The following is a 22762-nucleotide window of genomic DNA, read 5'->3' on the forward strand; positions in this document are numbered from 1 at the left end:
TTATTTTCTTGCTTGTTTGAAGAGGTGACCATCCTGGCGTTTGTCAAGAGGGTTGAGAGTGGGCAGCTAGATCAACTATGGCCGCATCACCCTGAATGAGCCCGATCTCGTCTGATCTCTGATGCCAAACAGGGTCGTGCCTGGTTAGTGTCTGGATGGGATTCCGCCTGGGAAAACCAGGTGCCGTAGGCATTTTTTTAATATGTTGTTGGCGTCAACGACCTGTTTGATTTTTCTGCGTGTTTGCCGAGGTGACCATCTTGGCCTTTGTCAAGAGGGTTGAGAGTGGCCAGCACAATCGCCTATGGACGCATCACCCCGAATGCACCCGATCTTATCTGATCTTGGATGCTAAGCAGGGTCAGGTCTGGTTAGTACCTGGTTGGGAGGCTGCCTGGGAATACCAGGTGCCATAGGCTTTTTTTAATATGTTGTTGGCGTCGACGACCTGTTTTATTTTTCTGCTTGTTTGCCGAGGTGACCATCTTGGCGTTTGTCAATAGGGTTGAGAGTGGCCAACAAGATCGCCTACTGTACATCACCCTGAATGCGCCCGATCCCGTCTGATCTTCGATGCTAAGCAGTGTCGGGCCTGGTTAGTACCTGGATGGGTCACCGCCAGGGAATACCAGGTGCTGTAGGCTTTTTTTATGTTGTTGGCGTCGACGACCTGTTTTATTTTTTTGCTTGTTTGAAGAGGTGACCATCCTGGCGTTTGTCAAGAGGGTTGAGAGTGGGCAGCTAGATCAACTATGGCCACATCACCCTGAATGAGCCCGATCTCGTCTGATCTCTGATGCCAAACAGGGTCGTGCCTGGTTAGTGTCTGGATGGGATTCCGCCTGGGAAAACCAGGTGCCGTAGGCATTTTTTTAATATGTTGTTGGCGTCAACGACCTGTTTGATTTTTCTGCGTGTTTGCCGAGGTGACCATCTTGGCCTTTGTCAAGAGGGTTGAGAGTGGCCAGCAAGATCCCCTACGGCCACATCACCCTGAATGTTCCCAGTCTCATCTGATCTGGGATACTATGCAGGGTCGGGCCTGGTTAGTACCTGGATGGGATTCCGCCTAGGAATAGCAGGTGTCGTAGGCTTTTTTTAATATGTTGTTGGCGTCGACGACCTGTTTTATTTTTCTGCTTGTTTACCGAGGTGACCATCTTGGCATTTGTCAAGAGGGTTGAGAGTGGCCAGCAAGATTGCCTACGGCCACATCACCCTGAATGCTCCAGATCTCGTCTGATCTTGGATGCTAAGCAGGCTCGGGCCTGGTTAGTGCCTGGATGGGAGATCGCCTGGGAATACCAGGTGCCGTAGGCTTTTTTTAAATATGTTGTTGGCGTCGACGACCTGTTTTATTTTTCTGCTTGTTTACCGAGGTGACCATCTTGGCATTTGTCAAGAGGGTTGAGAGTGGCCATCAAGATTGCCAACGGCTACATCACCCTGAATGCTCCAGATCTCGTCTGATCTTGGATGCTAAGCAGGCTCGGGCCTGGTTAGTGCCTGGATGGGAGATCGCCTGGGAATACCAGGTGCCGTAGGCTTTTTTTAAATATGTTGTTGGCGTCGACTACCTGTTTTATTTTTCTGCTTGTTTGCCGAGGTGACCATCTTGGCATTTGTCAAGAGGGTTGCGAGTGGCCAGCAAGATTGCCTAAGGTCACATCACCCTGAATGTGCCCGATTTTGTCTGATCTCGGATGCTTAGCAGGGTCGGGCCTGGTTAGCACCTGGATGGGAGACCGCCTGGGTATAAAACGTGCCGTAGGCATTTTTTAATATGCTGTTGGCGTCAAGGACCTGTTTTATTTTTCTGCTTGTTTGCCGAGGTGACCCTCTTGGCATTTGTCAAGAGGGTTGAGAGTGGCCAGCAAAATGGCCTACGGCCATATTACCCTGAATGCGCCCAATTTCATCTGATCTCGAATGCTAAGCAGGGTCGGGCTTGGTTTGTACCTGGATGGGAGACCGCCTGGGAAGACCAGGTGCCGTAGGCTTTGTTTTAATATGTTTTTGGCGTCGACGCCTTGTTTTATTTTTCTGCTCGTTTACCAAGGTGACCATCTTGGCGTTTATCAAGAGGGTTGAGAGTGGCCAACAAGTTTGCCTATGGCCACATCACCCTGAATGCACCGATCTCACCTGATCTCAGATGCTAAGCAGGGTCGGGCCTGGTTAGTGCCTGGATGGGAGATCGCCTGGGAATACCAGGTGCCGTAGGCTTTTTTTAAATATGTTGTTGGCGTCGACGACCTGTTTTATTTTTCTGATGCTCAACAACATATTAAAAAAAAAGCCTACGGCACCTGGTATTCCCAAGCGGTCTCGCATCGTGGTACTAACAAGGCCCGACCCTGCTTAGCATCCGAGATCAGACGAGATCAGGCAAATTCCGGGTGATGGGGCCATAGGTTATTTTACTGGCCACTCTCAACCCTCTTGACAAATGCCAACCCTGTTGACAAACGCCAAGATGGTCACCTCGGCAAACAAGCATAAAAAGAAAACAGGTCGTCGACGCAAACAACATAGTAAAAAAAAGCCTACAGCACCCGGTATTCCCAGGCGGTCTCCCATCCAGATACTAACCAGGCCCGAACTTGCTTAGCATTTAGGGTGAGGTACCATAGGCAATCTTTTTAGCCACTCTCAACCCTCTTGACAAACGCCAAGATGGTCACCTCGGCAAACAAGCAGAAAAATAAAATAGGTCGTCGACGCCAACAACATATTAAAAAAAAACCTAAGACACCCGGTATTCACAGGCGGTCTCCCATACAGGTACTAACCAGGCCCGACCCTGCTTAGCATCCGAGAACAGACAAGATCGGGAGCATTCAGGGTGATGTGGCCATAGGCAATATTGCTGGCCACTCTCAACCCTCTTGACAAACGCCAAGATGGGAGATCGCCTGGGAATACCAGGTGCCGTAGGCTTTTTTTAAATATGTTGTTGGCGTCGACGACCTGTTTTATTTTTCTGCTTGTTTGCCGAGGTGACCATCTTGGCATTTGTCAAGAGGGTTGCGAGTGGCCAGCAAGATTGCCTAAGGTCACATCACCCTGAATGTGCCCGATTTTGTCTGATCTCGGATGTTTAGCAGGGTCGGGCCTGGTTAGCACCTGGATGGGAGACCGCCTGGGTATAAAACGTGCCGTAGGCATTTTTTTAATATGCTGTTGGCGTCAATGACCTGTTTTATTTTTCTGCTTGTTTGCCGAGGTGACCCTCTTGGCATTTGTCAAGAGGGTTGAGAGTGGCCAGCAAAATGGCCTACGGCCATATCACCCTGAATGCGCCCAATCTCATCTGATCTCGGATGTTAAGCAGGGTCGGGCTTGGTTTGTACCTGGATGGGAGACCGCCTGGGAAGACCAGGTGCCGTAGTCTTTGTTTTAATATGTTTTTGGCGTCGACGACCTGTTTTATTTTTCTGCTCGTTTACCAAGGTGACCATCTTGGCGTTTATCAAGATGGTTGAGAGTGGCCAACAAGATTGCCTATGGCCACATCACCCTGAATGCACCGATCTCACCTGATCTCAGATGCTAAGCAGGGTCGGGCCTGGTTAGTAGCTGGATGGGAGTCCGCCTGGGAAGACCAGGTGCCGTAGCCTTTGTTTTAATATGTTGTTGGCGTCGACGACCTGTTTTATTTTTTTGCTTGTTTGAAGAGGTGACCATCTTGGCGTTTGTCAAGAGGGTTGAGAGTGGGCAGCTAGATCAACTATGGCCACATCACCCTGAATGCGCCCGATCTCGTCTGATCTCTGATGCCAAACAGGGTCGTGCCTGGTTAGTGTCTGGATGGGATTCCGCCTGGGAAAACCAGGTGCCGTAGGCATTTTTTTAATATGTTGTTGGCGTCAACGACCTGTTTGATTTTTCTGCGTGTTTGCCGAGGTGACCATCTTGGCCTTTGTCAAGAGGGTTGAGAGTGGCCAGCACAATCGCCTATGGCCGCATCACCCCGAATGCACCCGATCTTATCTGATCTTGGATGCTAAGCAGGGTCAGGTCTGGTTAGTACCTGGTTGGGAGGCTGCCTGGGAATACCAGGTGCCATAGGCTTTTTTTAATATGTTGTTGGCGTCGACGACCTGTTTTATTTTTCTGCTTGTTTGCCAAGGTGACCATCTTGGCGTTTGTCAATAGGGTTGAGAGTGGCCAACAAGATCGCCTACTGTACATCACCCTGAATGCGCCCGATCCCGTCTGATCTTCGATGCTAAGCAGTGTCGGGCCTGGTTAGTACCTGGATGGGTCACCGCCAGGGAATACCAGGTGCTGTAGGCTTTTTTTATGTTGTTGGCGTCGACGACCTGTTTTATTTTTTTGCTTGTTTGAAGAGGTGACCATCCTGGCGTTTGTCAAGAGGGTTGAGAGTGGGCAGCTAGATCAACTATGGCCACATCACCCTGAATGAGCCCGATCTCGTCTGATCTCTGATGCCAAACAGGGTCGTGCCTGGTTAGTGTCTGGATGGGATTCCGCCTGGGAAAACCAGGTGCCGTAGGCATTTTTTTAATATGTTGTTGGCGTCAACGACCTGTTTGATTTTTCTGCGTGTTTGCCGAGGTGACCATCTTGGCCTTTGTCAAGAGGGTTGAGAGTGGCCAGCACAATCGCCTATGGCCGCATCACCCCGAATGCACCCGATCTTATCTGATCTTGGATGCTAAGCAGGGTCAGGTCTGGTTAGTACCTGGTTGGGAGGCTGCCTGGGAATACCAGGTGCCATAGGCTTTTTTTAATATGTTGTTGGCGTCGACGACCTGTTTTATTTTTCTGCTTGTTTGCCGAGGTGACCATCTTGGCGTTTGTCAATAGGGTTGAGAGTGGCCAACAAGATCGCCTACTGTACATCACCCTGAATGCGCCCGATCCCGTCTGATCTTCGATGCTAAGCAGTGCCGGGCCTGGTTAGTACCTGGATGGGTCACCGCCAGGGAATACCAGGTGCTGTAGGCTTTTTTTATGTTGTTGGCGTCGACGACCTGTTTTATTTTTTTGCTTGTTTGAAGAGGTGACCATCCTGGCGTTTGTCAAGAGGGTTGAGAGTGGGCAGCTAGATCAACTATGGCCACATCACCCTGAATGAGCCCGATCTCGTCTTATCTCTGATGCCAAACAGGGTCGTGCCTGGTTAGTGTCTGGATGGGATTCCGCCTGGGAAAACCAGGTGCCGTAGGCATTTTTTTAATATGTTGTTGGCGTCAACGACCTGTGTTATTTCTGAATGTTTGCTGAGGTGACCATCTTGGCGCTTGTAAAGAGGGTTGAGAGCGGCCTGCAAGATCGACTTTTGCCACATCACCCAGAATGCGCCCGATCTCGTCTGATCTCGGATGCTAAGTATGGTCGTGCCTGGTTAGTACCTGGATGGGAGCCCGCCTGGGAATACCAGGTGCTGTAGGCTTTTTTTTATTATGTTGTTGGCGTCAACAACCTGTTTTATTTTTCTGCTTGTTTAAGAGGTAACCATCTTGGCATTTGTCAAGAGGGTTGAGAGTGGCCATCAAGATCGCCTATGGCCACATCACCTTGAATGTGCCCGATCTCATCAGATCTCGGAAGCTAAGAAGGTCGGGCCTGGTTCGTATCTGAATGGGAGACTGCCTGAGAATACAAGGTGCCGTAGGCTTTTTTTTAATATGTTGTTGGCGTCGACGACCTGTTATATTTTTCTGCTTGTTTGCTGAGGTGACCATCTTGCCGTTTGTCACAAGGGCTGAGAGTGGCCAGGAAGAACACCTACGGTCACATCACCCTGAATGCGCCCGATCTCATCTGATCTCGGATGCTAAGCAGGGTCGGGCCTGGTTAGTACCTGGATATACCAGGTGCCGTAGGCTTTTTTTTAATATGTTGTTGGCGTTGACGACCTGTTTTATTTTTCTGCTTGTTTGCCGAGGTGACCATCTTGGCGTTTGTCAATAAGATGGCCTTCGGCTACATCACCCTGAACGCGCCTGATCTTATCTGGTCTTAGATGCTAAGCAGGGTCGGGCCTGGTTAGTACCTGGATGGGAGACCGCCCAAGAATACCAGGTGCCGTAGGCTTTTTTTTAATATGTTGTTGGCGTCGACGACCTGTTTTATTTTTCTGCTTGTTTGCCGAGGTGACCATCTTGGCATTTGTCAAGAGGGTTGAGAGTGACTAGCAAGATTGCCTACAACCACATCACCCTGAATTCGCCTGATTTCGTCTGATCTCGGATGCTAAGCAGGGTCAGGCCTGGTTAGTATCTGGATGGGAGACTGCCTGGGAATACCAGGTGCCGTAGGCTTTTTTTTTATGATGTGTTGTTGGCGTCGACGACCTGATTTATTTTTATTTTTTTCCACAATAATTTTTTTATTATTTTTTAAAAGTAACAGCAAGCAAATACAAGACAATGTTAAAACATCAATTCGTACAGGGCACATTTAACGGTCAACATGACCTTACATTTTCTCAGTAACAAGCCAATGTTGTAGTAATCATATACAGTAAATTACAAACAATAAGTTTCCAATTAGGTAACTGTAAGTATTGTATCACCTGGGTACTCGCCTTCATTCCAGCTTGTCTAAGTGAGTACCACACCCTATTTGCGCTCCGATCCGTTGCACCCATGATGTCAATTGCGCGTATGGTTGCTAGCAACTCCTACCAGACAGCGAGGGGGCCTGGGAGCCCCAATAACATTTAGTTGTTTGTCCCTAAGACTCCCAAGGGTGAGTGATGCCTGCTGACATGGCTCTCCAACCCCACCCACCTCGCTGAAATTGCTATTAAGGATGCCTAGATGACCATAGGATGCGGTTGGTGCAGTATATGAGTTGGAAAGGAGAAAAGGGAGGGGAAGGAGGGAGGGGAAGGAGGGGGAAAAAAAAGAGGGCGGGGTGGTGGAGGTTGGAAGAGGAAGAGGGGGCCAGCTGGGACTTAGAGGGGGAAGACAATGAGCTGGGGGTAAGGGGGAGAGGCTTGGACAAGCCCTCGGACGGGATGGGGGTGGGGTCGCCCACCAGCTACCCTCTCCATCTCAATGAAGCAGCCAAGGGGGAAGTAACTGTACACTCCAGAGCATCAGCTTTGTCCAGATAGGCAGTACCATAGGCACTACCCACTGGGGGAATGCCAGTCAGGAAAAATCCCTCTTTCAGGGTTCTATTTTCTCTTAATTCTGCATTAAAGTAAGGTATCTTTGAGACGATTTGAAAGTCCGCCACGCTTCCCAGACTGCTGAGAAGCTGGCTATTCTGTCATGTGCCGTGTGAATCAGCTCCTCCATTGCCAATTTACGGTTAATGTGGTGAATCCAGCTTTTAATTGAGGGGGGTAGGACATAGATCTCCAATGTTCCGGAATACAGATCCTTGTGGCATTGATCATATGCATCGCCAGGGACTTAAAATACTTCTTTTGGGGAACCTTAGATAGATGCAGTAGATTTTGTGCAGGGGAGAACTCCAAAGCTCGGGACGAAATGTCTGTGGTTACCTCGTGGACTTTCCTCCAGTAAGGCTGAATTAAAGAGCATCCCCACCGGGCTCCTGACCACATCGCCAACATTGATCAGAAACTGTTGGAAAGATTCTATGGAGCAAGTTTGGGGTTTTGTACCATCTCGTTTTTAGTTTATATCCATTTTCTTGCGTGCTTACGTTGAGGGACCCTTTGTGGATGTATAAGTGTATGTGATCCCACTCTCCATCCATTACCTCCCGGTCCAGCACGGACCCCCAGAAAGCCTGATCTGAGCGCCTACGAGAATGCTGCGTCTCAAACATGGATGCATACAGAGTTGAGATCACATGGTTCTGGGGAGTCGTGCTTGAACACAGGGCTTCAAACACAGTGGGCTTTGTCAGGTACCCCGGTCTCCTCCCCGGATCATCTAAGAAATGCTTTAGCTGCATATAGGACCAGTGCGGGAATGACTTTGTGTTGGATAGCGTGGCTAAGTCGTGATGGCTCAAATATTTGCCTCTGCGAAAGAACTTTCGCTACCATCTCTGTATACAGCCATTCCCGAGCTAAAAAGCTGGCGGATAACCCCGGGGGAAACTCAGGGTTTCCCCTAATAGGGTTGATCAGACACTCGGTATGTGAATGCGCTAGCGCCTTGCAGGCCCTGGTAAATTCCTGCAAGGTCGCCCCAACGAGAGGGTGCGCAGGGAGCTGGGGTCCACTGGGCTGTTTGTTACACCAGGGAAGCGCTCGCAAGTCGTGACCTACAGCAAGTCGTTCCAGTTCCACCCAGTCTTTGCAGTGCGTATGGATCTTCCAGTCAACTACCCTGGTCATGTGTAGTGCCCAATAATAGCGCTTTAGGTCTGGCAGACCAATTCCTCCCTTAGCTTTGGGTAAAACCGGGTTTGCCCATCCGAAACGAGCTGGTTTGGAGCCCCAGAGGAAAGATCTACATTCCCTTTTAAAGGCCGTAAAGTAGGTCAGCGGTAAACGTACTGGGAGCGTTTGCATTTTGTATAGGATTCGTGGGAGAATTGTCATCTTAAGGGCAGCCGCCCGCCCAAACCACGATAGAGTCGGGACGTCCCACCTCTGTAGCTCCTGTTTTATATTCTTTAGTTCAGGGGGAAAGTTTTTTTCATAGAGGGAACTAAGCTTTCCAGGCAGTTATATACCAAGGTATGTGATAGCATCCGACTTCCATTTAAAAGGAAAATTAGCTTGGCATTGCTGAGCAAGGCAATTTGGCAATGAGATGTTCAGTGCAAACGATTTGGAATAATTTATTTTGAGATTGGCTATGCGTTTAAACTGTTCTAGTATTGGCATCAAATTTGGTAGGGATGTTAATGGGGATGTGAGGAAAAGCAGGATGCCGTCCGCGAAGGCCGCAATCTTGTACTCCTTATGGCGCACCCCGATGCCCTTAATGTCCGGGTTATGTCTAATGCAACGCAAAAGGGGTTCCAGGGTGAGGATGTACAGGAGGGGAGAAAGAGGGCACCCCTGCCTGGTACCATTGTGAATGGGGAAGGCGTCTGACAGGTGGCCGTTAACCTTGACCCTGGCCCTGGGGTTCGAATACAAAGCCCCAATAAAGGCGCACATGGTGCTTCCCAGGCCCAGAGCCCTCAGCACCACCTGCAAGTAGTCCCAGGCCACCCTGTCGAACGCCTTCTAGGCATCCATTGCTAAAAAGAAACCCTCTTGTTGGGTGGAGGTCAGCCAGTGGTGGAGGTTTAAGGCCTTAAGGGGCTTCCCTCCCCCGGACAAAGCCTACTTGGTCCTTCCCCACCCAAGCGGGAACGTAGTATGCCAGACGGTTAGCTATAATTTTCGCAAACAACTTAAGGTCTGCGTTTAAAAGTGAAATCGGCTGGTAATTCGTTACATCTGTAGGATCCTTGTTGTCTTTGGGTAGTACTGTTATGTACGCTTCTAGAAGCGTATCCGGAGGGTTGGGGGCCTTGACTAACGTGTTAAAGGCTTTAAGGAACCGTGGCGCCAGCTGATCAGCATCGTTTCTATAGTATGGTACCGTGAAGCCATCCGGACCTGTGATTTTGCCCGGTTTCATAGACTTAAGGGCAGCCTCCCATTCCTCGGAGGACAGAGGAGCCTCCAGGCCAGTGCGCTCGTCGGCCGACAACGCCTTTGGGATATATTTGTCTAGGAACTCCCGGATTAGGTCGAGCGCGCCCTATCCTCCGCGGGGTCACGAATGACACCCTCAAGACTATATAGCTTGCTATAGTATTGAAGGAATTGTTGCGCAATATCCTCGTTTTTTGTGAGGGAGTGCCCCGAACTGTTTTGTGAGGGAGTGCCCCGAACTGTCCGTCACATGGTGGACAGTAGAAGCTAAGGTGCCTTTCTGCAGGCAACGCGCCAGTAACTTCCCAGGCTTATTGCCTTGCTCATAAAACAATTTCTGCGATAGCATATGACGTTTACGTGCCCTCCTAAAAAGTTCCTCCACCAATAGAGCCCGTGTATTAGCCAATTCCTGCGTCACTTGAGTGGCTCCAGTTCGTTTGTGCTGTAGTTCTAAATTGGTAATTTTCTGGGTAAGGGTCTTTATCAGCTCTTGATGCTCCCTTTTTTTTCCTGGCTGCAATCGCTAGAAGGTGGCCCCGAATTACACACTTATGTGCCTCCCATTGCACCATGGGAGTCACATCCGGTGTATCATTCGCGTCAAAGTAATCCCGTATGGCCTGCCTAATGCGTTCTGAGTCCACAGAGTCTACCAAGGTGGATGCATCCAGCCTCCACATTCTTGTTAGTCTCTCTCTCTGGGGGAATTGGAAGGTCAGAGTAATGGGGTGATGGTCGGAAAGTGTCATGGCTTCTATGGATGCGCTACCTAGGTGGGATAAATCAGTCTGCTGTATGAATAGATAGTCCAGCCACGAGTAGTGGTTGTGTGGGTGTGAAAAGAAGGTGTAGTCCTTCTCACTGGGATGAAGCGTACGCCATGTATCGTGGAGCGCGAGAGATGCTAGTTGAAGTTTCACTTGTCGCAAAGCCGAGTAAGGAAGCGAGGATGTTCCCGTCGAAGTATCTAGCAGAGGGTCTAGCGCTAGGTTGAAATCCTTGACAAACGGCAAGATGGTCACCTCGGCAAACAAGCAGAAAAATAAAACAGGTCGTCGACGCCAACAACATATTTAAAAAAAGCCTACCGCACCTGGTATTCCCAGACGGTCTCCCATCCATGTATTAACCAGGCTGACCCTGCTTAGCTTCCAAAATCAGACTAGATCGGAACATTCAGGGTGATGTGGCTGTAGGGGATCTTGTGGGCTACGCTAAACCCTCTTGACAAGCGTCAAGATGGTCACCTCTGCAAAAAAGCAGAAAAATAAAACCGTCGACGTCAACAACATATTAAAAAAAGCCTACGGCACCTGGTATTCCCAGGCGGTCTTCCATCCAGGTAATAACCAGATCCGACTCTGCTTAGCATCCGAGATCAGACAAGGTCGGGCGCATTCTGGGTGATGTCACCGTAGGCCATCTTGCTAGCCACTCTCAACCCTCTTGACAAACGCCAAGATGGTCACCTCGGCAAACAAGCAGAAAAATAAAACAGGCCGTCAAAGTCAACAACATATTTAAAAAAAGCCTACGGCGCCTGGTATTCCCAGGCGGTTTCCCATCCAGGTACTAACCAGGCCCGACACTGCTTAGATCAGATGAGATCAGGAACATTCATGGTGATGTGGCCGTAGGGTATCTTGGTGGCCACTCTCAACCCTCTTGACAAGCGCTAGGATGGTCACCTCGGCAAACAAGCAGAAAAATAAAATAGGTCGTTGACCCCAACAACATATTAAAAAGAAGCCTACTGCACCTGGTATTCCCAGGCGGTCTCCCATCCAGGTACTAACCAGGCCCGACCCTGCTTAGCATCTGAGATCAGACGAGATCGGGAACCTGAATGTTGCCATAGGGGATCTTGCTGGCTATTCTCAATCCTCGTGGTGATGTGGCCGTAGGGGATCTTGCAGGCCATTCTCAAGCCTCTTGAAAAAAGCCAAGATGGTCACCTCGGCAAACAAGCAGGTCGTCGACGTCAACAACATATTAAAAAAAAGCCAACAAGGACCTGGTATTCCCGGGCGGTGTCCCATCCAGGTACTAACCAGGCCCGACCCTGCTTAGCATCCGAGGTCAGACGAGATCGTGCGCATTCAGGGTGGTGTGGCCGTAGGCGAACGTGCTGGCCTTTCTAAAACCTCTTGACAAACGGCAAGATGGTCACCTCGGCAAACAAGCAGAAAAAAAAAACAGGTCGTCGATGCCAACAACATATTAAAAAAAAAACTACGGCAACTGGTATTCCCAGGCGGTCTCCCATCCAGGTACAAACCAGGCACGACCCTGCTTAGCATCTGAGATCAGATGAGATCAGGCGCATTCTGGGTGATGTAGAAGAAGGGTATCTTTCTGGCCACTCTCAACCCTCTTGACAAACGCCAAGATGTTCACCTCAGCAAACAAGCAGAAAAATAAAACAGGTCGTCGACGTCAACAACATATTAAATAAAAGCCTAAGGCACCTGGTATTAACAGTCAGTCTCCCATCCAGGTACTAACCAGGCCCGACCCTGCTTAGCATCTGAGATCAGATGAGATCGGGCGCATTCTGGGTGATGTGGCCGTAGGCGATCTTCCTGGCCACTCTCAACCCTATTGACAAACGGCAAGATGGTCCCCTCGGCAAACAAGCAGAAAAATAAAACAGGTCGTTGACGCCAACAACATATTGAAGAAAAGCCTACGGCACCTGGTATTCCCAGGCGGTCTCCCATCCAGGTACTAACCAGACCCGATTCTGCTTAGGATCTGAGATCAGATGAGATTGGGCGCATTCAGGGTGATGTGGCTGTAGGCGATCTTGTTGGCCTCTCTCAACCCACTTGACAAATGCCAAGATGGTCACCTCGGCAAACAAGTAGAAAAATAAAAGCCTACGGCACCTGGTATTCCCAGGCGGTCTCCCATCCAGGTATTAACCAGGCCCGACCCTGCTTAGCATCCAAGATCAGACGTGATCGGGCACATTCAGGGTGATGTGGCCGTAGGCGATCTTGTTGGCTACTCTCAACCCTCTTGACAAATGCTAAGATGGTCACCTCGGCAAACAAACAGAAAAATGAAACATCAGGTACTAACAAGGCCTGACCCTGCTTAGCATCCGAGATCAGACGAGATCAGGCGCATTCAGGGTGATGTGGCCATAGGTGATCTAGCTGGCCACTCTCAACCCTCTTGACAAACGCCAAGATGGTCACCTCAGCAAACAAGCTTAAAAATAAAAAATTTCGTCAACGCCAAAAACATGTTAAAAAAGCCCTACGGCTCCCGAAATTCCCAGACGGTCACCCAACCAGATACTAACCAGGTCTGACCCTGCTTAGCATCCGAGATCAGGCTCATTCAGGGTGATGTGGCCATAGACGATCTTGCTGGCCACTCTCAACCCTCTTGTCAAACGCCAAGATGATCCTGGCCAATCGGGAGAATCATTTACATGTTAGGGGGTCATATCCACAAAGCAAGTTTGATCTCTGTATTCGGGATCCATCCTATCTGGATATAATTGGAATCTCCTTCTGGATACGGATGATCACAAAATACACGGGTCAAGGAGCTGGATACCGTCAGATTTGTTTCAAAGGCGAATTACCCCTGCAGGGGTGTATTCTTCTGGTGAGTGGGGTACCTTGTGGGGGAGCACAGAAGTCACCTTGAAGATTGCACAAGAAGCACTAAAGTCACTTTATGAACATTTTATATTGGATTTGCACCACTGAAGATTTTTTGGATAATTGGACACTATACCTTCACTTTTATTGTTATTTTTATTGTTATTTTTATTTTTGTATTTTTTATTAATTTCTTTTTTTTAGGGTCATTATTATATATTACATATTTTTATTTATATATATATATATATATATATATATATATATATATATATATATATATATATATATATATGTTTTTTCACAGGTGATTTTTTAGTACATACACATTGTTTAGGCTTTGTGATTTTGGGGACGAGCTGTGTTATTAATTTGGTGTCTCTTTACATATTTTTTTGTTTTTCCATTTGCACTTTTTGATGCACTTCTATATATATATAGATTCCTTTAATAGAATTTGTATTTTCAGACCCATTTTCACATATATTAACTGAGTTGGATTTCCACAAATATTATTTTATAGAATGTTGGTATAATTACACGTTTAGCACTGATGCGACTTTAAGGTAAAGTCGCACTAAGCACTATCTTTTGTTATTTAGTTTTTGTTCTACAGGATATATGTAGGTTTTTTTCGGGATTATATTGAGTCTTGAAAATAAGGTTATTAACAATTACACTTACCACGGCTATGTTTGAGTCGCATTAGGTAATCTATGCGACTGCATACGATTTTGGCAGAAGCTGTTTTTGTGTTCTTTCTTGGTTTGGACTGAAATGAGTGGGTTCTAAAGGATTTATTACCTTCCGTAAGGAGTAATTATCTTTATTTAGTTGTAATTGATATATAAGAATTATTAGGTGTGAAATAGGCCGGTTTTACTGGACTTGCTGGCATTGTTCTGACTTTTTCCTTTTAAAATACATCTTCCTCAGTATTGAGAATTAACATCTGTTCGTGCTAAATAGGTAGCGCCAGTTACCCTGGTTGCTAAATTGTTTTTATTGTTGGAAGAAACCCCAATTGGGGATTTTCTTTTTGTGGGGGGGCTTCAACCTATAATTATATATAATTATATATATAGACATATATATATATATTTTTTTTTTCCTGAGCCTACTGCCCCCTTTGTTTATTTATCCAACACCTAGGGTTGACTAGCGCGGTTTACTCTATTTCAATAACAAACGCCAAGATGGTCACCTCGGCAAACAAGCAGAAAAATAAAACAGGTCATCGACGCCAACAATATATATAAAAAAAAGCCTACGGCACCTGGTATTCCAAGGCGTTCTCCCATCCAGGTACTAACCAGGCCCGATCCTGCTTAGCATCTGGGATCAGACGCATTCTGGGTGATGTAGCTGTTGGGCCTCTTGCTGGCCACTCTCAAACCTCTTGACAAACGCCAAGATGGTCACCTCGGCAAACAAGCAGAAAAACAAAACAGGTCGTCGACGCCAACAACATATTAAAAAAAATCCTACGTCACCTGGTATGCCCAGGCGGTCTCCCATCCAGGTACTAACCGGGCCCGACCCTGCTTAGCATTTGAAATCAGATGAGTTCAGGAACATTCTGGGTGATGTGGCCATAGGTGATCTTGCTGGCCAAATGACAATATGGTCACCTCGGTAAACAAGCAGAAAAATAAAACAGGTCGTCGACGCCAACAACATATTAAAAAAAGCTTACGGCACCTGATATTCTCAGGCGGTTTCCCATCCAGGTACTAACCAGGTCCGTTCCTGCTTAGACATCCAAGATCAGACGAGATCAGGCGCATTCAGTGAGCTGTGGCTGTAGGCGATCTTGACGGCCCACTCTCAACCCTCTTGACAAACGCCAAGATGGTCAACTCAGCAAACAAGCAGAAAAATAAAACAGGTCGTCGATGCCAACAACATATAAAAAAAAGCCTACGGCACCTGGTATTCCCAGGCGGTCTCCCATACAGGTGCTAACCAGGCCCGACCCTGCTTAGCATCCGAGATCAGGCGGATTCAGGGTGATGTGGCCATAGGCAATCTTGCTGGCCACTCTCAACCCTCCTGACAAATGCAAAGATGGTCACCTCTGCAAACAAGCAGAAAAACAAAACGTTGTCGACACCAACAACATATTAAAAAAAATCTATGGAACCTAGTATTCCGAGGCGGTCTCCCATCCAGGTACTAACCAGGACAGACCCTGCTTAGCATTTGAGATCAGACGAGATCGGGCGCATTCAGAGTGATGTAGCCTTAGGCCGTCTTGCTGGCAACTCTCAACCCTCTTGACAAACACCAAGATGGTCACCTCGGCAAACAAGCAGAAAAATAAAACAGGTTGTCGACGTCAACAACATATTAAAAAAAAAAAGGCTACGGCACCTGGTATTCCCAGGCGGGCACCCATTCAGGTACTAACAAGGCCCGACCCTGCTTAACATCCGAGATCAGACGAGATTTGGCGCATTCAGGGTGATGTGGCCTTTAGGCAAACTTACTGGCCACTCTAAACCCTCTTCACAAACGCCAAGATGGTCACCTCGGCAAACAAGCAGAAAAATAAAACAGGTCGTTGACGCCAACAAAATATTAAACAAAAAGCCTACGGCACCTGGTATTCCCAAGCGGTCTCCCATCCAGGTATTAACCAGGCCTGACACTGCTTAGCATCCAAGATCCGGAGCATTCAGTGTGATGTGGCCATAGGCAATCTTGCTGGCCACTCTCATCCCTCTTGACAAATGCCAAGATGGTCACCTCGGCAAACAAGCAGAAAAATAAAACAGGTCGTTGACGCCAACAACATATTAAACAAAAAGCCTACGGCACCTGGTATTCCCAAGCGGTCTCCCATCAAGGTGCTAACCAGGCCCAACCCTGCTTAGCATCCGAGATCGGACGAGATAGGGCGCTTTTAGGGTGATGTGGCCGTAGGCAATCATGCTGGCCACTCTCAACCCTCTTGACAAACGCCAAGATGGTCACCTCTGCAATCAAGCAAAAAAAATAAAACAGGTCGTCGACGTCAACAACATATTAAAAAAATAGCCTGGTATAGCACCTGGTATTCCCAGGCGGTTTGTAAGAGGTGGGTACTTAGGGGGTAGGTTTGGGTGGGCTTAAAAATCATATAAATCATGGCTCCTGTATATCCTGGATCAGGGATAAGGCTAGTAAGGGGGGTATCACTTGATAAATTGACCACCCAATGCCTGCAATATTGTAAGGTAGTGAACGGGCCCCTTCTTTCAGGGTAGTATGATGTTTAGTAAAGTATATAGTACTTATATATATATATAGTATGATTACTAGCTCCTCTATGATGATATGAGGTCTGCAATATGAAGAATAGTTCATATAAGGCATAGAGGTAAGCGTCAATATAAATGTCGCAGCAGGGCACAAGATAGGATCAGTCACTAAAATATACCAAGTGCTCCATTCGAAGTATACTTTACTGATAGGTGTCTCGGGTCCTTCTGGGCGCTCATTAGGCCGTGGTAATGTTCAGTTAGAGAGTAAAAGGCTACAACTATATGGGATCCGAGCAGGAATGGTGTCTAGTAGAGTGCGTGCGTTGAATGCTCTCTCGTCTGACGGGTTGGAGGCCCAGGACTGCTCCAGGTAGAAATCATGGTGGTAACCGGAGTCGGGGATATTGAAGATAGTGTAAGTGTCTGTAGTCTTTCAAGGCAGGTGAGTAAGGGAATGGTCCATATGCACGGCAGAGGAAAGGAGAGCGGCACTAGGCAGGGTATGAAGCATGTAGGCTAATCCACCGTCGCATGGGTGTCCCGGAGCTCTCGTGAGGCGACAGGTCTAGCGGTCCCTGCGTGCTCTGCGAGGTAGCGGGGCCGAAGTCGGGCTCGTCGGTGGGTGGCAGGGTCAGTGTCCCCCAAGTGGTCTGAAGGTGGATGGTGACCTATGTCTGCGAGATCTGGACAGTTGAGTTTCCATGAGATCTTCAGTGCTGTGGGTGTTGGGTGAAATGTGGACCCGAAAATCAGCATACCAATTAGGTACTTCAACCAGTGGCAGGTCCGGCGTTTTGCAGAAGGTTTCTAGATCTTCTGGCACTTTTAAGATGGCAGTGCAGCCCTGGTAAGAGGCTTGCAGAGCGAACAGAAACTTCCAGCGATAGCAAATGTCTCTCTGCCTCAGCACGTCAAGTAATGGGCGCAAGTCTCTTCGATATTTCAGCGTGATCGCCGAAAGATCCTGATATATCTGGATCGGAAGGCCTTTAAATGTCAGGTTCGAATCGCTGCTAGTTTTTTTAAGAACCTCTTCTTTGAGGGTATAGTCGTTAACATAACAGATGACATCCCGTGGGGGATCAGAATCTTTGCCCTTAGGCCTATCCGCTCCATAGCTATAGGTGTACCGGAGGGTCGGACTAGCGGCTGGTTGAATAGGGATGTGACCGCTGGGAGGATTTGCTCGGGCTTGATCGACTCCGGGAGGCCTCTAATCCTCAGATTGTGTCTTCGTCCCCTATTGTCGATATCTTCGACATGGCGCTGGAGGTCTCTGAGCTGCCAGGTGTGTGTGTCGACTTTGCCTTGAGCCATCTGCAATTCATGCTATTGTTGCGCCGCCATTAGCTCCATGGAGTTTACTCTCCCTGTGATTGCTTGTATCTCGTGGTGGAGGTCCGAGATGGCCGCGGTCAGAGTGCTCTTTATATCGGCCGCGTCAGTCCTCAGGTCGTGGATATTTAGTTGTTGGTGATGGGGAGATGGACTGTCTGCCATGGTGTGCTGTGGATCAGTTGGCGTCAGGGTAATCCCGATGTGGTTAGTGGTGGGAGAACGGGCCGCCATGTCGGCCCCCTGGTTCATGAAGAGATCCGGTATTTTCTGGGTATTATGGGATCCCAGGTCCCTTGGTGAGCGGGATCTAGATGCAGAGGGTCCGCATGAGGAGGTCCCCATGATGTGACAGTGTTTTTCAGGTAAAATCCTCGGTGATCGATCTTTTTTAGGCTGAGGTAAGACGGAGCAAAAAGCTTAAGCAGCCATCCTCTCTCTAGGCAAGCCACGCCCTCTCGGCTTTTTTTTAATATGTTGTTGACGTCGACGACCTGTTTTATTTTTCTGCTTGTTTGGCGAGGTGACCATCTTGGCGTTTGTCAAGAGGGTTGAGAGTGGCCAGCCAGATTGCCTACAGCCACATACCCTGAAGGCACCCGATCTTGTCTGATCTTGAATGCAAAGCAGGGTCAGGCCTGGTTAGTACCTGGATGGGAGACCGCCTGGGAATACCAGGTGCCGTAAGGTTTTTTTTATATGTTATTGGCGTCAACGACCTGTTTTATTTTTCTGCTTGTTTGCCGAGGTGACCATATTGGCGTTTGTCAAGAGGGTTGAGAGTGGCCAGCAAGATCGCCTACGGCCAAATCACCCTGAATGCACCCGATCTTGGATGCTAAGCAGGGTTGGGCCTGGTTAGTACCTGGATGGGAGACTGCCTGGGAATGCCAGGTGCCGTAGGCTTTTTTTTCGTATGTTGTTGGCGTCGACGACCTGTTCTGTTTTTCTGCTTGTTTGCAGAGGTGACCATCTTGGCGTTTTTCAAGAGGGTTGAGAGTGGCCATCAAGATTACCTATGGCCACATCACCCTGAATGCGCCCAATCTCGTCTAATCTCGGATGCTAAGCAGAGTCGGGCTTGGTTAGTACCTGGATGGGAGACCGCCTGGGAATACCAGGTGCCGTAAGGTTTTTTTTATATGTTATTGGCGTCAACGACCTGTTTTATTTTTCTGCTTGTTTGCCGAGGTGACCATATTGGCGTTTGTCAAGAGGGTTGAGAGTGGCCAGCAAGATCGCCTATGGCCCCATCACCCGGAATATGCCTGATCTCGTCCGAGATCAGACGAGATCGGGAAAATTCGGGGTGATGTGGCTGTAGGGGATTTTGCTGGCCATTCTCAACCCTCTTGACAAACGCCAAGATGGTCACCTCGGCAAACAAGCAGAAAAATAAAATAGGTCATTGATGCCAACAAATATTTTAAAAAAGCCTACCGCGGGGCGCATGCGCGCAGCTCGACACGGCGGACGCCTTTCACTAGAGCTCCGCATTCCCCGCAGCGGTTTAGGGACTGTATAAGCTGTCTACAGTGAGTTCAGAATCCTCAGCGCCGGTACAGCTTACCGACACAGCCGAGCACTCCCCGGGATGGTTTTAACGGGCCACTGCGGAAAATCAAAACCAAAGCCTATCAAAGAGGCGCTCGCGCGGGCCTCCTCCTAGATGGCGGCGAAAGCACAGGCGGCTTCACAACGTCTCAGCTCCCCCTCAGGCATAGCGGACCCGCACAGCGATGACGAGGAAGAGTGTGGACCTAGCTCAGAGGACTTATCGGCGCTACCATACTCAGGTATGCCGCAAACAAACTTCCTCTCCCACATGGAGAAAATGCTTAATAAGGCCCTGAAAGCAACTTCAGACCAATTCACCAACAAACTGACCTGCAAAATACATGAATTGGGGCAGCGCACGGCTGACCTCGAAACTAGGCCTGACGACATCGAGCTCACACTCAGGGAACATGCCCAAGAGCAATCCGCCCTCCGTTAGGAGAAATCTATGCTACTCTCGCGGCTCGAGGATGCGGAAAATCGCTCCAGGAGGTCTAATTTGCGCCTCTGCGGCATCCCGGAATCGGTGATAGACCTGCAGTCTTTTACCACGGCCCTATTCCAAGAGCTCTCCCCATCGATCCCGATCGAACGCCTGGAGTTCGATAGGATCCACAGGGCCCTGACACGCCGACAGCCTGATGGCCCACCGCGAGACAACATTGTAAAGCTCCACTTCTTTAGAACGAAAGATCAACTTCTCTCAGCTGCCCGTAACAAAGAGGACACTCTCACTTTTCAGGGCCACACATACCAACTATTTATTGATCTGGCTCACCTTACAATTGCTAAGCGCCGAGCCATGAAGCCGCAACTACAAATCCTTATGCACCACCAAGTTAAATATATGTGGGGGTTCCCGTTTGGTCTACAGTTTACCTATAATGGTCAGCAATACACATGTTCTTCTCCGGAAGCTTTGCAACGCCTCCTTGAGTCTCTCCACCTGGCCCCCCGGTACAACAAGCGGAGACCACATTGCCACACACCCCAGCCCGCCTAACTCCATATCCTCATATGGCCACCCCCAAGCGAGATCCTCGAGACCTGCAATCACCGCGATCCATCCGAAAAGGTACTCCCGCTATATTTCCATAGGGCTATCCAGAGCCAAACTCTTAAATATATTTGGGGTAACACAAGGCCTAGGATCTCTAAAACTGTTCTTTTCCACCACAAACTTAGAGGGGGGCTTGGGGATACCAAATTTTAAAAATTATTATTACGCTGCTCAATTGTCGCAAATGGCCCTATATCACGCTACATCTGAAATCCCACTGTGGGTTAGTCTGGAAGCTGTAAAGGCCCATCCCATATCAGTTTTAAATTTACTTTGGCTCCCTCCTCAGACACGTAAACTACTCACCAATCCTGTTACCTGTCATTCCCTCAAAATTTGGCACACGGTAGGCATTCCTTTTAAATTGCAATCACCCCACCTGCCCTTGCTCTCGTTTTTGGGTCATCCGAACTTTTATCCAGCCTGCGTGGAGCCAAATGCCTTTTTGGCGTGGTCCCACACAGGCCTAACCCGTGTGTGTGACTTGTCTTCGGGTAACTCCTTCACTGCATTCCCGGATCTGCAGGCCCGGGCGCAATTACCCCCTAAAGAGTGTTTTCGCTATCTCCAGATAGTCCACTTTCTCCATACAATGGTCGATCCCTGTCCCAACCTCAGCTCTTTGTCTCCATTGAATCCATATGCTCCTCAGACCCGCACGCCCCAGGCATTATCTCGCGTCTTTATACCTGCCTCTCCCTGCCTCTCCTCCGCATCTGATGACCCTCCACGATACTCTGTACAGTGGGCCACAGACCTGTCGGTCAATCCCGATGCAGAGTCATGGACTGACATATGGGCCAATACAAAAAATTCCTCGCAGAACGTTGCCTCTGAAGCCAACTATAAGGTTCTAATGCGATGGTACCTGGTTCCTTCTAGAATTGCTAAATTTGTACCTAACTACTCACCAAATTGTTTTAGGGGCTGCAATGATCGGGGCAACCTTGTCCATATATGGTGGACATGCCCAGTAGTGAAGAGTTTTTGGACTGCAATTTTCCAAATATTATCCTTATTCATGCAAAGCCCCATAGATCCTGACCCTGCAATGGCTTTACTGAACTGGTTACCCCATTAATTTACTAAAGCCCAAAATCGTCTCTTTCTCCAGGTGACGACCGCAGCCAAACAAACTATTGCGAAAGCCTGGAGGACACCCACCCTGAATATCTCTGAAGCAAAGCATAGAGTCACGCAGGCTATGATCCATAGTAACATAGAGGACAAAATCCCCCAATTTAATAAAATATGGCAACCTTGGGTAGACAACTTCCTACCAAAAGATTTCAACACTTGCCTCATGGCTCCCTAGCCCAGAACGGCGGCTGTCTGGGCGCGATAGATACTGCCTGGGGTTCGCGTGGGCTATCCGGCCATTCCCTTTCCCTTACCCTACCCCTTTCACATGTACCTCCTCTCTCCCCTATAAGTCTCTACATCTCTTCTCTAACTATTCCTTCTTCTCTTTCTCTTTTTCTGTATGTAAAATTTGGCACGTGGAACTTGACCATCTTCAGTTACCTCTTGTGATAGCTTACATTTCGAAGATGTTGTTTACATGTCTCTCCACTTTTTGAGATCATAAGTTTGCTCCAACCCAGCTCCATTGTTGGGTACTTCATAATGGATATGCACCACGTATATATGGTTTTCGGATCTGTTTTGGATCTTTGTGACGTAACTATTTCCGAAAACTTAAAGTGCAGTATATCTGGTTACTCTTTAATATTGCTACTATTGTAAAATGTTCTGCTCTTTCTGTTGTGTATTATTTGATCTCTTAATAAAACAATTTGAAAGTAAAAAATAGCCTACCGCACCTGGTATTCCCAGGCGGTATCCCATCCAGGTACTAACCAGGCCCGACCCTGCTTAGCATCCAAGATCAGGTGAGATCAGGCGCATTTAGGGTGATGTAGCTGTAGGTGATTTTGTTGGCCACTCTAAAGCCTCATGACAAACACCAAGATGGTCACCTCGGCAAAAAGCAGAGAAATGAAACAGGTCGCTGACGGCAACAACATATTAAAAAAAGGTATTCCTAGGCAGTCTCCCATCCAGGTACTAACCAGGTCTGACCCTGCTTAGCATCCGAGATCAGGCGCATTCAGGGTAATGTAGCCATATTCCTTCTTGCTGGCTACTCTAAACCCTCTTGACAAAGCCAAGATCGTCACCTCGGCAAACAAGCAGAATAATAAAACAGGTCGTCGACGCCAACAACATATTAAATAAAAGCCTACAGCACCTGCTATTCCCAGGCGGTCTCCCATCCAGGTACTAACCAAGCTCGACCCTGCTTAGCTTCCGAGATCAGGCGCATTCAGGGTGATGTGGCCGTAGGCGATCTTGCTGGCAACTCTCAGCCCTCTTGAAAAATGCCAAG

The 22762-nt window shown here is 48.3% G+C and overlaps 2 non-coding genes and 34 pseudogenes across 2 annotated transcripts; 22 read left to right on the forward strand and 14 right to left on the reverse strand.

Moving 5' to 3' along the window:
- Positions 1-300: 300 nt before the first annotated feature.
- Positions 301-419, forward strand: LOC143949668 (5S ribosomal RNA; annotated as a pseudogene).
- Positions 420-526: 107 nt separating this feature from the next.
- Positions 527-644, forward strand: LOC143949074 (5S ribosomal RNA; annotated as a pseudogene).
- Positions 645-975: 331 nt separating this feature from the next.
- On the forward strand, positions 976-1094 carry LOC143949654 (5S ribosomal RNA; annotated as a pseudogene).
- Positions 1095-1201: 107 nt separating this feature from the next.
- Positions 1202-1320, forward strand: LOC143947068 (5S ribosomal RNA; annotated as a pseudogene).
- A 108-nt stretch (positions 1321-1428) lies between these two features.
- On the forward strand, positions 1429-1547 carry LOC143948226 (5S ribosomal RNA; annotated as a pseudogene).
- A 334-nt stretch (positions 1548-1881) lies between these two features.
- LOC143944664 (5S ribosomal RNA) lies at positions 1882-2000 on the forward strand (annotated as a pseudogene).
- A 108-nt stretch (positions 2001-2108) lies between these two features.
- Positions 2109-2226, forward strand: LOC143947159 (5S ribosomal RNA; annotated as a pseudogene).
- A 71-nt stretch (positions 2227-2297) lies between these two features.
- LOC143949695 (5S ribosomal RNA) lies at positions 2298-2416 on the reverse strand (annotated as a pseudogene).
- Positions 2417-2743: 327 nt separating this feature from the next.
- On the reverse strand, positions 2744-2862 carry LOC143948151 (5S ribosomal RNA; annotated as a pseudogene).
- A 413-nt stretch (positions 2863-3275) lies between these two features.
- On the forward strand, positions 3276-3394 carry LOC143951900 (5S ribosomal RNA). The gene has a single exon (XR_013267129.1). It is a non-coding gene; the product is annotated as a 5S ribosomal RNA (ribosomal RNA).
- Positions 3395-3502: 108 nt separating this feature from the next.
- LOC143947756 (5S ribosomal RNA) lies at positions 3503-3620 on the forward strand (annotated as a pseudogene).
- A 108-nt stretch (positions 3621-3728) lies between these two features.
- Positions 3729-3847, forward strand: LOC143949499 (5S ribosomal RNA; annotated as a pseudogene).
- A 108-nt stretch (positions 3848-3955) lies between these two features.
- On the forward strand, positions 3956-4074 carry LOC143948838 (5S ribosomal RNA; annotated as a pseudogene).
- A 107-nt stretch (positions 4075-4181) lies between these two features.
- On the forward strand, positions 4182-4299 carry LOC143949076 (5S ribosomal RNA; annotated as a pseudogene).
- A 331-nt stretch (positions 4300-4630) lies between these two features.
- On the forward strand, positions 4631-4749 carry LOC143948841 (5S ribosomal RNA; annotated as a pseudogene).
- Positions 4750-4856: 107 nt separating this feature from the next.
- Positions 4857-4974, forward strand: LOC143949231 (5S ribosomal RNA; annotated as a pseudogene).
- A 329-nt stretch (positions 4975-5303) lies between these two features.
- On the forward strand, positions 5304-5422 carry LOC143948678 (5S ribosomal RNA; annotated as a pseudogene).
- Positions 5423-5529: 107 nt separating this feature from the next.
- Positions 5530-5647, forward strand: LOC143949164 (5S ribosomal RNA; annotated as a pseudogene).
- Positions 5648-5755: 108 nt separating this feature from the next.
- LOC143950010 (5S ribosomal RNA) lies at positions 5756-5858 on the forward strand (annotated as a pseudogene).
- Positions 5859-5947: 89 nt separating this feature from the next.
- Positions 5948-6066, forward strand: LOC143947620 (5S ribosomal RNA; annotated as a pseudogene).
- A 108-nt stretch (positions 6067-6174) lies between these two features.
- On the forward strand, positions 6175-6293 carry LOC143948703 (5S ribosomal RNA; annotated as a pseudogene).
- Positions 6294-10860: 4567 nt separating this feature from the next.
- Positions 10861-10979, reverse strand: LOC143949676 (5S ribosomal RNA; annotated as a pseudogene).
- Positions 10980-11560: 581 nt separating this feature from the next.
- Positions 11561-11680, reverse strand: LOC143946594 (5S ribosomal RNA; annotated as a pseudogene).
- Positions 11681-11788: 108 nt separating this feature from the next.
- Positions 11789-11907, reverse strand: LOC143949949 (5S ribosomal RNA; annotated as a pseudogene).
- Positions 11908-12015: 108 nt separating this feature from the next.
- On the reverse strand, positions 12016-12134 carry LOC143948705 (5S ribosomal RNA; annotated as a pseudogene).
- Positions 12135-12242: 108 nt separating this feature from the next.
- On the reverse strand, positions 12243-12361 carry LOC143949270 (5S ribosomal RNA; annotated as a pseudogene).
- Positions 12362-12435: 74 nt separating this feature from the next.
- Positions 12436-12554, reverse strand: LOC143954105 (5S ribosomal RNA). The gene has a single exon (XR_013269126.1). It is a non-coding gene; the product is annotated as a 5S ribosomal RNA (ribosomal RNA).
- A 2103-nt stretch (positions 12555-14657) lies between these two features.
- On the reverse strand, positions 14658-14776 carry LOC143949252 (5S ribosomal RNA; annotated as a pseudogene).
- Positions 14777-15093: 317 nt separating this feature from the next.
- Positions 15094-15202, reverse strand: LOC143949574 (5S ribosomal RNA; annotated as a pseudogene).
- Positions 15203-15537: 335 nt separating this feature from the next.
- On the reverse strand, positions 15538-15657 carry LOC143949956 (5S ribosomal RNA; annotated as a pseudogene).
- A 327-nt stretch (positions 15658-15984) lies between these two features.
- On the reverse strand, positions 15985-16103 carry LOC143945058 (5S ribosomal RNA; annotated as a pseudogene).
- Positions 16104-18328: 2225 nt separating this feature from the next.
- Positions 18329-18446, forward strand: LOC143949843 (5S ribosomal RNA; annotated as a pseudogene).
- A 107-nt stretch (positions 18447-18553) lies between these two features.
- LOC143947489 (5S ribosomal RNA) lies at positions 18554-18662 on the forward strand (annotated as a pseudogene).
- A 108-nt stretch (positions 18663-18770) lies between these two features.
- LOC143948390 (5S ribosomal RNA) lies at positions 18771-18889 on the forward strand (annotated as a pseudogene).
- Positions 18890-22184: 3295 nt separating this feature from the next.
- On the reverse strand, positions 22185-22303 carry LOC143948196 (5S ribosomal RNA; annotated as a pseudogene).
- Positions 22304-22612: 309 nt separating this feature from the next.
- Positions 22613-22721, reverse strand: LOC143947025 (5S ribosomal RNA; annotated as a pseudogene).
- Positions 22722-22762: the final 41 nt, after the last annotated feature.

The sequence above is a fragment of the Lithobates pipiens genome, unplaced genomic scaffold (genome assembly GCF_037356315.1).
Source record: "Lithobates pipiens isolate NorthernLeopardFrog02 unplaced genomic scaffold, aLitPip1_a1.2 Scaffold_30, whole genome shotgun sequence".
NCBI classification, from domain to species: domain Eukaryota; kingdom Metazoa; phylum Chordata; class Amphibia; order Anura; family Ranidae; genus Lithobates; species Lithobates pipiens.